Source organism: Aegilops tauschii, chromosome 2 (genome assembly GCF_002575655.3).
Source record: "Aegilops tauschii subsp. strangulata cultivar AL8/78 chromosome 2, Aet v6.0, whole genome shotgun sequence".
Taxonomy (NCBI): domain Eukaryota; kingdom Viridiplantae; phylum Streptophyta; class Magnoliopsida; order Poales; family Poaceae; genus Aegilops; species Aegilops tauschii.
The window spans coordinates 25,830,650-25,844,649 of NC_053036.3; the positions used below are offsets into that span (position 1 = coordinate 25,830,650).

The 14,000-nt window shown below is 44.9% G+C and overlaps 1 pseudogene; it reads right to left on the minus strand.

Moving 5' to 3' along the window:
- Positions 1-1,477: 1,477 nt before the first annotated feature.
- Positions 1,478-9,251, minus strand: LOC109746625 (probable ribosome-binding factor A, chloroplastic; annotated as a pseudogene).
- Between the last annotated feature and the right edge of the window lie 4,749 nt (positions 9,252-14,000).

Sequence of the window (14,000 nt, forward strand, 5' to 3'; positions counted from 1 at the left end):
TTTGTGCAAATAAAATTATGTTAGATTTATTGAAATGTTATTTCTTGTATTTACCAGCCTACTAAGACAAAACTTAAAGTTCAGATATTAGGGAGATTATAAGAATAGACAGGAATAGAAGGTTATATATGTCAACCTAGGGGTACCATAAGAAATGCATTAGAAAGTAAAGCGTGCTTTGTTACATCGTTCTTTGATTTTAAAATTAACTGTATTTTTGTATGATGGGTTTTTATAGCAATTAATATTCTGCATATACCGTGAAGGCGGTTGGGTAACCATGTACCCCTTGCAGACGCTATTGGGTTGGCCATGTAGATTGATCCTTCCAGCTTTAGGAAGGTTACACAAATTCATATATAAGGTTTATTTAAAATATGACCGAAGTTGTAGAGCATCTAGATTGATGAAGTCATCACGGGCACCTTGCATGTTGACGGGGAAGCGTCAAGCCTGCGATTTGACCTTGCCATCAACCATTGTTGTGACCGTAATCATCGTCTTCATTCTCATGTCGCTAGCTCATTTGGACGAGTGGTGGCCAACGGAACGAAAACCGGGAATGTGAGGATTCCTTTCTTTTTCATGAAGGAGTTCGAGCCTGAAGTGGCATGGCTCGGGAGGTGGCTTGCCAGCTAGAGTGGGCCAAGGAGATGGTTCGAAGCTCGCGAGGATGGTAGATGCGGTTCCCTAGATGGATCCAAAGATGGCACTCGAGACACGGAAGAGCCATGGGACATTGAAGCAGTGAAAACTTTTGCTCAGTGGTGATAGTGGGTGGCGTCTCTGACGAAGAGGAGAGGGGGGGATAAGGTGGTGGCTACGCGACTTGTGGGAGGTGCCAATGGGAAAGAAGATTTTTTTTTGTTGAAAGGCAACGGAAAAGTGTTTTAAGAGGTGGTGGTGGTTGCACTAGTAGAAAAAGGCCCATTTGTCACTACAAGAAATATGTCAACTTGTGACCCTCACTATTGGCCGCTGAAAGGTCAGAGTTTTTCATTTGCGACCTTTTTGTGACAAAAAACAGAAGGTCAAAAGCTGGCAGTCGTAAACTGAAATTAGTGACCTTCTCTGTGATATGTAAAAGGTCGTTGGTTCTTCGACCAAATTTTTGGTCACTAGCAACCTCCTCAGGCCACGTAGGCATCCAGCGTGGCAAGCTGATGTGGCACAAGAATCAGCCCGGTCCGATTCGGCGTTTTACATGGGCCGAGCCCAACAATTCAGCCTTTTTAATGTATTTTTTCCTGTTGTTTTTACTAGCTACATGGGCTTGGGCCATTGGTTCGGCCTTTTTTGCTTTCTAGGTGCAGCCTTTTCACATTCTATATATTTTTTATTTTCAGGTTTTCTTTTTTTTTTGTTACATTCAATTTTCAGATTATTGTAGTCAACTGGATGCACATTGTCAGATTCTTCTCGGCACTAGGTCCCAAACATCAGGTTTTAATTTTTCACAACTTGTAACTCAATGATATACCAATCAGAGAACACATTTTAAATATATTCAAATAACAGCCAAATCACCGATGTACCAATCAAGTTTATTACATTCCACCAATCACAATATAACCATACAATATTACACCAATCATAATATAGCACTCTACAGATAAAACGCTCAACAAGTACAGGCACGTCTCCAACACCTTAGCGCCTTCAACCTGCAAAACATCACATCCAGCCACATATTAACGATCAAATCAATTCACCCCTTGACGCCCTGGTAGGTGACGACGATGTGGTAGTGGTGGAAGCCGCCGCCGAGGCCGACGGCGCCTGCGGTGTCCTCGTCGTCATCGAAGGCGATGACGACGGACGGGTCAGCGTCGAAGCAGGTGTGCTGCAGGCCACATCATCATATTTGAGCAATAATATTTCCGTATTACTACACAGGAACTACAGCACTAGGAGTACACAGCAACTAGTAGCAGAACTAGAAGAAATAGTCAAATTGAGTGTACACCAATATCATCAGGAACATGAGTATAACAGGCATCTTGCTTTACTGGGATAAAGTGACACAGCAGAATTACTAGGATACAGTGACACAGCAGCAATAAGATAACATATTATGTGCTACAGGCTGACATTTCCAAAGTGGCACGTTTGATATGCTAAGGACTTGTTGATCTAATCCAGGTTTTGTTTTACAAATCAGTTTTGCTGTAAATTCAGCTAGTGTTCAAGTTATAAACAGTTTCTTTTTACTTGCCATCTTTGTTTCTTCTCCGTGACATTTAGTAGCACACAGGAGTATATCCTGCTGTGCCTATGCATTGCAAGAGCCAAACCAATACTAAATATTATTGCAAACCTAACATACTTGAACAGCTTGGTCAGGGCAAGAACAGACCTGTTGAGCTCTGAAGTTGAACGAATGGTGACCGAGTTTTCAGAAGAAGTAGTGGGCTATTTTACATAAATTATGTCCTCCTCATCTGGTTCATCTCCCTCCCAGACACCATCTTCTTCTTCTGCTATATCTGAAACTTCCACATCTTCTTCTTCAACATTTCCTTCTCTCTGTTCCCTTTCCTCCTTTAGTTTGTCCAATATAGTAAGAATCTGCAGAGGTGAACTGGTTAGACAAGGATCTCCTGGTACATATGAGAAAAATGTGAAAAATGCTCCATGTAATTATTCTTTGTGGTAATAATACAGATCCTACAGCAGATTTAAATGTCCACTCTATAGGCACTGAGCTATGCAGAAAACTGAAGCGTTTCCAGCTTTTGAGCTAGTTTCCAGCTCTACAGCAAGAAGTTCACATCTAATATAATATCGGAAAACATATAAGTTATCCACATACATGTAAATGATGATTCTAATTTTCACCTAAACTGAACTGCAAATACACCGCAGAATGTAACTAGAGAAGCAAACGACTGTCACATACAGTGTGCAAATTGCAAGGGAGGATAAACAGGATCAGTTAAGATAAGTATCCCGTACTACGTTTTACAACGATCGCAGAAGGCAGTATCGAATGGCGATGCAAACAAGTTCAAAGAAACATGGTGTCGATAACTCTGCTCTGCAGCAGCAAAGATGGCAGTAGTAACAAATAGTAGGCGGTGAATACTGAATAAGGTCTGACCATGAACTACCGAAAGATGAAAAATGGGTGAAAGCTCATGGTGATGGTGCAGCTAGATGAGTACTGTACGTTTTTGGCAATAGAGGAACAAACTTGTATTTCGTAACATGCCAATGCCTGACAAAACAGAATCAAGCATACCCTGCTTCCGCGCTCCATGGACTCGTCTTCGATGAACCATATCTTGGGCGTGAGGCGCAGCTTCATCCGCTTGCCAATCTGGCTCCTGACTGGCCTTGTCCTTGAGCCCGGCCATGGCCACTTTCTTCCCCCTCTCGTCCCCAAACACAGACACATACACCTTGCACACCTGCAGACACAGACCGAAGCAGAGACAAGGAGCTCAGCATCACCCCCCACAACCAACCATCCCAGATTGCAGCGCAGCCGCATCGTTTCGAGGGAGGGTCCGGGCGTGACCTGGAGGTCGTTGGAGAGCTCGACGTCGGCGATGGTGGTGAGGGAGGAGAGGTAGTGGTCGGCGCCGAGGGCGGCCTCGGGGAGGACGGCGCGCTGCATGATGGGGTCGCGGGTCAGCATGTCCGCCAGCTCCCGCGGGATCTGCTTCGCCACCATCCGCACCCGCCGTCCTTGGCCATGCACCGCACCACGCGCAGCGACGTCGACGACCACGACGACGGCCACGGCAGGCGCCGCACAGAGACAGGCGCCGCGGCGGCGAGGGCCCACGGCGGCGACGGGGACACCAGCGGCCGGCACGGGAACAACAAGCTGGCTTCGCGGTGGTGGTGGATTTTGCGCCGCGCTGAGGCCGTCGGCCGTCGCTGTGGGGAGTGGGAAGGGGATAGTGTTGAGAACCCAACAGTATCTCCCGGCTTGATTTAGAATAATTTCCACTTGATAAGTTCAATTGGGGTGGTGAGGGCAGGGGAGGGGCGAGAGGAGGAGGGCGTGGGGGAGGCCATGAACGGCGGCGAGCTCCGCAGGAGGAAGGTGACGGCGGCGATGGATCTGGAAGGGAGGAGGCGAGCTCTCGCTCTCTCTCTCCATGGGGCGAGACAGAGAGGAGACGGGGGATCTGGAAGGGGATCGATGGATGGATGTGGAAAGAAAGGAGGCGGGGGGTGGATGCAAAATGACCATCTAGGGTTTCGGGGTTGGTGTGGAAGGGTTGAGAACTACCGTTGGATCCGCGAGCATCTGACGGTGCTTCATGCACGATCCGCGTGACATGTCCACGGACCAATCAGAATGCAGTATGATGTAATGATCATATAAATTGGTCAAAGTTGACTAAAAATAATTTTTCAAGTGCCCGAAATGAGTTTTTTTTTGAAGTATCTATAATATATTTGTTGCAAAATTGGACCAAATAAAATTTGTAAAATATTACACCATATTTAATGTATAATTAACCAAATGGTCGGGTGTCAAAAGATTTGATCCACCTCTCGTGAAAAAGACAAATTTCCGCCGATTCAGCTGGAAGCGGGTCAAATTTGAACTGCAGTTGCCTCATAATTTGCTTTTTATTTTTTCAAAAAATTATTTTTAGATACAAAAGTATCTATTTAATCAGAGAAACACCAAAAGTTTCCCAAGATTTAACCACTAGCTAGGAACGGTCATGCCCGTTGTTTTGACCGCATTTTGAAACGGGCATGACCTTGTAATACGATAATTATTTTAAAAAGTGTTCTCAGAAACGAGCTATCATGTGTGGAGATCAATGGCTTTCAAGTCAAATGATCAATCTTATGGCCACATTCATGACATAGTTTGTTCAAATGATCTCATATTGTGCAGAAGGGTGCATATTGGAATGACAAACAATGTTGCCTAAGGAAATTTTCATTTTTTTGGACGAAAAAATCATTTACCATTTTTCGAGAGCCCAAAATGAGTTATTTTTAAGAACCTACCAAATAATTGTTGCAAAATTGTACCAAATCAATTTTCTAAAATACTAGGCCTTATTTAATGCACAGTTGACCAAATGGTTGGGTGTCAAAAGTTTTGGTCCACCTCTCGTGAAAAAGACAAATTTCCGCCGATTTTGTTGGAAGCGGGTGAAATTTGAACTGCAGCTGCCTCATAGTTTGTTTTTTATTTTTCCCAAAAATAATTTTTAGGTACAAAAGTATCTATTTAATCAGAGAAACACCAAAAGTTATCCAAGATTCAACCACTACCTAGGAACGGTCATGCCCGTCATTTTGACCGCATTTTGAAACGGGCATGAAAAATTCAAAAAATATAAAAAAAATTGGAAAGCCTTCGCATTGTGTCATTATATGTGGCCATGTTACCAGGAAAAATGATAAACGTGTAATACGATAATTTTTTTAAAAAGTGTTCTCAGAAACGAGCTATCGTGTGTGGAGATCAATGGCTTTCAAGTCAAATGATCAATCTTATGGCGACATTCATGGCATATTTTGTTCAAATGATCTCATATTGTGCACAAGGGTGCATCTTGGAATGGCGAACAATGTTGCCTAAGGGAGTTTACATTCTCTTTGCACGGAAAATTCATTTTCCATTTTTCGAGTGCCCGAAATGAGGTTTTTTTGTGAAGGAACTACCAAATAAATGTTTTAAAAGTGGATCAAATCAATTTTAAAAAATACTAGGCCATGTTTAATGCAGAATTGACACAATGGTTGGGTGTCAAAAGCCTTGACCCAACTCTGGTGAAAAAGACAAATTTCCGCCGATTTAGTAGGAAGCGGGTTAAATTTTAACTGTAGCTACCTCATAGTTTGCTCTTTATTTTTTCCAAAAATCATTTTTAGGTACATAACTATCTATTTAATCAGAGAAACATCAAAAGGTTTCCAAGATTCAACAACTAGCTATGAACGGTCAAGCCCGTCGTTTTGACCGCATTTTGAAAGGGGCATAAAAATTTCAAAAAAAAAATCAAAAAATTTGGAAACCTTCGCATTGTGTCATCATATGTGACCAAGTTTCCAGGAAAAATAATAAACTTGTAATACGGTAATTATTTTTAAAAAGTGTTCTCAGAAATGAGCTATCATGCGTGAAGATTCATGGCTTTCAAGCCAAATAATCAATCTTATGGCCACATTCATGGCATAGTTTGTTCAAATGATCTCATATTGTGCACAAGGGTGCATCTTGGAATTCCAAACAATGTTGCCTAAGGGAGTTTTCATTGTCTTTGCACGGTAAATTCATTTTCCATTTTCCGAGTGCCTGAAATGAGTTTTTTTGTGAAGGACCTACCATATATTTGTTGCAAAATTGGACCAAATTAATTTTATAAAATACTAGGCCATATTTAATGCACAATTGACAGAATGGTTGGGTGTCAAAAGCTTTGATCCATCTCTGGTGAAAAAGACAAATTCCCGCCAATTCAGGAGGAAGCGGGTCAAATTTGAACTGTAGCTGCCTCATAGTTTGCTATTTATTTTTTCCAAAAATCATTTCTAGGTCAATAAGTATCTATTTAAGCATAAATACATGGTTTGGTGGTGATACATTGAGGTTTGGATGGTGGCCCAGGGCCCCAACTCCAAAGCGCGTAGACTCGCATGCCCGCCGCGTGGTCATGACCGTGGCGTTGCCATGAGTTCTGGGAAGCCTAGGCATGTCTAGTAGGTTTGGCACTCCCCAGGTAGATGCTTGGAATAAAATAACAACAGAAGAATCTCACGAGGAGACCGAACAATGCTCAAACATGAATTAGCACCGAAGTGTTTGATTAGTGGTACGAGAAATGCACATGGCCAATGGGCCTGAGTTTTGGCCGAGGATGATCATCTACTAAGGACACTATCTTGGAAAAATTGCAGCTCAAATGGAGGAGCCTAGGTGTAACTTGCTTTGCAACGTACCACACTGGACAGAAATATGAATGTTGAAGCCACACTCACATGTATTGTTAGATGTGGCTCAAATTTTGCGGAGAGCAATGATTTGGGAATATAGAAGATGTGGCAAAAATTCAGCACATTAGGATATGCCTAGCTAGTACTTCCTTCACAACAGTTCGAGTTGAACAAAAACTTTGGAAATTTGCCGAGGAAGATTTACTAGGCAAATGGAGTTGAATATTGTCATGAGGCAATGATTTGGATAGTAATGAATGCCCAATTTTTTTGGGAATTTTTGGAATGACAAAAATATAGGTTGCTTCACAACCTAGGGAAAAAATGGACACATGGACATGACACATAGGCAAAACTGATGAGGTGGCGCCTAGTCATAGCAATAAGTACCAATGCATCCACGTTCACAACCTCATGACCATTTATATTGGTCGTAATCAGGTAGAAATAAGGTCATTGGCCACTCTTGTCTGCTTTGTGACCATTTGGTGTAAGCAATTTCAGGGTTTGAGCCATTCCAAGCGAAATGGCTGTCACAAGTTGACATATTTCTTGTAGTGTGTCCCGGTTCTAGAGGCCCATTTGTCTCGGTTCTAGAACCAGGACTAAAGGGTTGGGACTAAAGCCCATCACCTTTAGTCCCGGTTCGCTTACGAACCGGGACAGATGGTGCTCCACGTGGCCGCTGTGGCGAGCCCAGGCAGGAGGTCCTTTGGTCCCAGTTGGTAACACCAATCGGGACCAAAAACCATCCACGCGTCAGCAGCTCAGGAGCTCAGGAGCTAGGGTTTTTGTTTTTTAAGGGGGGGGGTGGTGGTGGTTTTGGAGGGTTAATTTAGGGGTTTCATATATTGTGTTATCTATCTAATAGAGAGAAGTGACCTCTCTTATCTCCGTGCTTGGTCGACGCTAGGTACTATACGCATAGAGAGAACTCAACACGCTAGCTAGTAAGCAAATGAAGGAACCATTAAGTACACAAGATCGTCATGATCATATACAGAGAGAAGTGATCGACCTCTCCTTCTCCGAGAGATTGGTCGAACAACAAGTTTCGTATATCTATCCGACGCTACTAGCTACATATATACAATATAAGATCTCTTACAATCCCTAACATCTGAAGTCAATTTCCACATGGTATTCTCCGGCTGGATTGATGACGTGGTCAAGAAAGAATCCTGCCAATTCCTCTTGAATTGCTCGTATTCGATCTTGTGGTAGGAGTTCATCACGCATCTGCCAGATCTAAATTGAAGAAGAGGGTCAATACATGTGTATGAATGAAACTCAACACAAATGATGGTAATAAAATAAAATTGTGAATATTTTTGCTTACGCACTTCATATTGTCTTTCAGAGTAGCCCCGCTTATTAGAGGCCGTCGCGTTGTAGATGAACTCGCAAACGTAGTATCCACAAAAATCATTCCCGGCTTCCTACCACAAGCACTACGAGAAACAGAGGTCAATCAAACTGATAAGCAAACATGCTAAATGGTATTGATGAAACTAGCTAGAATCAATGGGAGATGCGCAGAACTAGGTAGTAGTACTTACTCTTGGGTGTTTAAATTGCAGCTCGGTCGGCAGTCCCGGAGAAATTGCGGTGAACTCTTTCCAAGCCCTGCCAGACAAGGAAAACAATTACTTGATATCAGGAAATGAACAAAGTTGACGATAAGGTGCGATAATGATCGATTGAACTTACTTCTGGAGCATTTCAGTCATGTCCGCATACTCCTGGGGATCTTTTCTTCTCGAGTCTAATACGGTTACGACTCCCGGCTCAAGCTTAATCTCTAGCAGAATAAAGTGGAACCTGCACATGCATGCATAACTCATCAGTTACATTACTATACCCTCGAGTAATAAGGGAAAACGAATTTGCACAAGACAGTAACACTCACTTGAAGTTGTAAAGAAAGAGTATTTTGTCTTTGCTTTGATTTTTGAGCAACGATTGTAGCAAGTTGTCCTCGGTTTCTGAGACATTGTGTTTAACCGTAAATTCATGTCTGACATTTGGGTTAATGAACCCAATGTCATAGATTTCTGTTTTTTTGAATTCGGCGATCTTCAATCTGCATAATATAGCGAGGATAATTATATATACATGCAATGAAAGAGCTAAGCTATATATAGAGACTTAATTACAGAAAGTAGTACTTACAGACAGTAGCAAGCCACAGGTGATTTGTCGAGGGCCTTTTGATTGTAGAACTGGAAAAACTCGTGAAAATCAATAGTTAACAGATCTTGTCCAATGAAGTCGTGGTCATCTTTAATTCTCATCGACAAAGCATCCTTCCCAGACTCGCTGCAGGCTTTCATCTACCATTGATGGAATCTTTGCATCATCGTTGGTAGAGGAGGACTTCCATCTTTGACGAGAGGCTTCCCGTACTGGTATCGGAAGTCGTCCACCTCCATTGTATCAAAATGTACATCATCGCCCAGGTAGTTACCAAGATTGGTACTGGGCACCATCCCCGGCAGATTGCGACGATATCGCTAGACACCTTGAGCGGGGGGCACGATTGGTTCACCCGTTCGCCGAGCTGGGGAATTTTTTCCCACTTCTTCGACCCACGCGCATCTTCTAGTGTCTTCTTAAGACAGCGGACATGGTTGTCATCCGGCGAACGCGGTGGTGGTCGCTTCAAGGCATCCATAGTGCGCTTCGCTTTAACCGGATATATCGCCTCCTTCGGAGGTGGAGGTTTCTTTGCAAAAAAGTCCTTCACATAGGCTTCACAGATCTCCGTGTTTTCCTCCACGGTCCTCTCATATGGTAACTTCTCTAGAGGCTTCAGAGATGGAGCATATCTGTATTGCCTGCCACCTCTGGTTGTACTGCTAGACGCCGGAGTGCAGGCGTCTCTCTTCCGTTGTTGCTTACGAGGCGGAGAAGGAGCTGGAGTGCTCCGACACGCCGGAGGAGCCGGAGCGAATGCGTCTGTCTTCCACTGTTGCTGGCGAGGTGGAGGAGGAGGCGGACAACTCGAACGCACCGGAGAAGGCGAAGGAGGAGGCGGAGTGCCGGCCTCACGCACCGGAGCAGCCGGAGAAGGAGGCGGAGTGCCCTGATCACTCGCCGGAGGAGGAGAAGGAGGAGGAGGCGGAGTGCCCTGACTCGCCGGAGGAGGAGGAGGAGGCGGAGGCGTCCAGTTCGGAAGTTTGATGTGCTCCTTCTGCCATAGACATGGAGTCTCAGAGCAAGACCCAGCTGAGTCTCCCCTTCACCTATAGGGTGGTCAAGCTCGAGTTCCTCAAATCCCTCCGTTACTTCATCCACCATCACGACAGCATAGCCATGTGGAATCGGACGGAAGTGAAAAGTTCCGTCGGGTTGAGGAGGTGCAACAGAGCCGACAGCCGCCTTGACTTTGTGGTTCTGCCATTGTGTCATAAGCTGGCAATGTTGAACCTCCGTGATAGCATCCACGGGGTTGCTAGGAGCCGTGAAGCCAGGCTGCTGAACGAGCTCGGTGGAAGCCACGTTGCTTCTCTGCTGAGATGGCGGGGTAGCTTCTAGGGCAGCTCCGGCAGCTCACTAGCTCTCAACTTGTTCCTCTAGCTTTTGTACTCTTGCATTTAGCTTCTGCATTTGGCTCTGCTCCAGTTTCCTCTTCCTCTCCCGGGTTTTGTAACCGCCTGTGCCTGGAAACCCAACCTTCCACGCAACGGAGCCTGGCGTGCCTCATGTTTGTCCAGGGTGCTCAAGATTCCCGAGGGCCTCTGTCAGCTCGCCGTTCTCTTTGTCGGGAACGAACGTCCTTTGCTGCGCTGCGGCGATACACTTCTGATGCTTCTTGACGGGTATTGCAAGTTGCTCGTCCGTCCAAACGCACTTCCCTGTTTCAGGGTCCAAGGTTCCCCCAACCCCGAAGAACCAGTCCTTGAACGGTCTGGCCAGTTCAATGTCTCTGGTTCGACCCCTTTAGGAATCAGGTCATTCTCAGCTTTGTCCCACAACGGTGGGGCTTTGAGGTAGCCCCCTGACCCCGTGCGATGGTGATACAGCTTCTTTATAACATTTATCTTGTTTGTCTCCGACATCTTCTTACTCTTCTCCGATGTCTTGTAGGCCACAAATGCGGGCCATTGATCTCTTATCTTCCCTTTATTGACATACGTTTATTTCAACTCATTCTTCCACCTCCTGAATAGATATGTCATCTTCTTAAGAGCATGAGCCTTGACCAGTGGCTCTATAACTGGCTTATTCAGGTCCTCCTCTGGCGGTAGGGTGAAATTTGCCTTCAGCGAGGTCCAAAGATCATCTTTCTATCTATCGATGACATAAGAAACTTGAGGCTCTTCGTTCTTAGGCTTATTCAATTGCTGGATGCTGATCGGGATGATGTCCCTAACAATAGCTCCGCACTGAGCAGAAAATGCTTCCTTGGTCCGCCTGGGTTCAATCGGTTGGCCATCGTCCGCGATTGATGTGATCGTGAAACTTTCATCCTGGCGGAACCTTTTCTTCACGCCTCGTCTCGTTACCGATGTTTGGCTCGATCCGAAGGGCTAGAAAAGAAGAAAGAAGAGTTAATATATGTACATACCAAACAATTAATGCATCAATTAGCTAGTCAGCACAGGCTTAATTAATATATATACCTCGCCGGCTTTGCAACAGCTCCCTCCTCCGTTCGGTCACCGGAGCCGTCATCACGGTCTCCTTCTTCCACCGGCATTCGGTCACCGGAGACATCATGATCATGTCCTTCCTCCTCCATTTTTCGATCACCGGAGCCTCCTTCACCCTCTCCTTCCAGACCATCGGTGTCGTTGAGATACGACAAGACACCACCTCCGCCGAGGATTATGTCCCCCAACAACTATTCTGTTTCCAACTCTCTTTGCTCCATAGTTTCTGCAAATATTACAACATGGCAATTAATATACAAACATGAGAGATGGATATATTAGTGGCAAACATAGAGCTAGCAAGCTAATCACAACAAGGAATATTAATTAGTTGCCTCGACGCTTCTAAGGCTTGGGGTGGCCTCGACAATGCTTCTAGGGTTTGGGGCGGCCTCGACGACAACGCTATTTTAACTTGGTAAATTTGGGTGGCCTCGGCAACGCTTCTAGGGTTTTGGGTGGCCTCGATGCTTCTAGGGTTTGGGGTGGCCTCGACAACGCTTCTAGGGTTTGGGCCAGACCGCCTCTCTCATGAATGTCCGACGTCCGGACTGACAAGGGATTTAATAAAATGGCGCCATTCTGGATGTGCAGAAAATGGTCCCTATTTTTCCTGATCTCATCTACCCTTCTATATGTCATGTTGTCTAGTGTCAAAGGATTCAAGAAAACCATGGCTTCATCATTAGCCGGAAGTAACATGCGCATCGCTTCATCATTAGGGCAGGATCGTGTGCAATTAGAATGCGAGCGGTGTGTGCCAATGTGGTGCGGGCCTACCTGGGCGACCTGGCCATCCGGCGAGCTGCTCTGGTCATATCGAGCCTAGGTGATGTGGTTCGGCGTCCAGAAAAACCATCAGAAAAAACCCGCGTATGTGTCATGCCAGCTGGACCTCACAACTGGTACCCATCTGTCAGATGATATGTCTCCGTCGTATCTACTTTTCCAAACACTTTTGCCCTTGTTTTGGACTATAACTTGCATGATTTGAATGGAACTAACCCGGACTGACGCTGTTTTCAGCAGACTTTCCATGGTGTTATTTATGTGCAGAAACAAAAGTTCTCGGAATGACCTGAAACTCCACGGAACGTCTATTTGGAAATAATAAAAATCCTTGCAAAAGATGAAGACCAGGGGGCCCACACCCTGTCCACCAGGGTGGGGGGCGCCCCCCCCGTAGGGCGCGCCTGGAGCTCCTCCGACCTCGACTCCAACTATATATATTTGCTTTCGAGGAGAAAAAAATCAGAGAGAAGAATTCATCACGTTTTACGATACAGAGCCGCCGCCAAGCCCTAAAACCTCTCGGGAGGGCTGATCTGGAGTCCGTTCGGGGCTCCGGAGAGGGGGATTCGTCGCCATCGTCATCCTCAACCGTCCTCCATCACCAATTTCATGATGCTCACCGCCGTGCGTGAGTAATTCCATCGTAGGCATGCTAGACGGTGATGGGTTGGATGAGATCTATCATGTAATCGAGTTAGTTTTGTTAGGGATTGATCCCTAGTATCCACTATGTTCAGAGATTGATGTTGCTATGACTTTGCTATGCTTAATGCTTGTCACTAGGGCCCGAGTGCCATGATTTCAGATCTGAACCTATTATGTTTTCATGAATATATGTGAGTTCTTGATCCTATCTTGCAAGTCTATAGTCACCTACTATGTGTTATGATCCGGCAACCCCGAAGTGACAATAATCGGGACCACTCCCGGTGATGACCATGGTTTGAGGAGTTCATGTATTCACTATGTGCTAATGCTTTGTTCCGGTACTCTATTAAAAGGAGGCCTTAATATCCCTTAGTTTCCATTAGGACCCTGCTGCCACGGGAGGGTAGGACAAAAGATGTCATGCAAGTTCTTTTCCATAAGCACGTATGACTATATTCGGAATACATGCCTACATTACATTGATGAATTGGAGCTAGTTCTGTGTCACCCTATGTTATGACCGTTAGATGATGAACCGCATCCGGCATAATTCTTCATCACCGATCCAATGCCTACGAGCTTTTCATATATTGTTCTTCGCTTACTTACTTTTCCGTTGCTACTATTACAAGCACTACAAAACACCAAAAATATTACTTTTGCTACTGTTACCTTTGTTACCGTCACCACTACTATCATATTACTTTGCTACTAAATACTTTGCTGCAGATATTAAGTTATCCAGGTGTGGCTGAATTGACAACTCAGTTGCTAATACTTGAGAATATTCTTTGGCTCCCCTTGTGTCAAATCAATAAATTTGGGTTGAATACTCTACCCTCGAAAACTGTTGTGATCCCCTATACTTGTGGGTTATCAGGACTATTTTTTGGTGCCGTTGCCGGGGAGCATTGCTCTATTCTTTGAGTCACTTGGGATTTATATCTGCTGATCACTATGAAGAACTTGAAAGACGCTAAGACAACA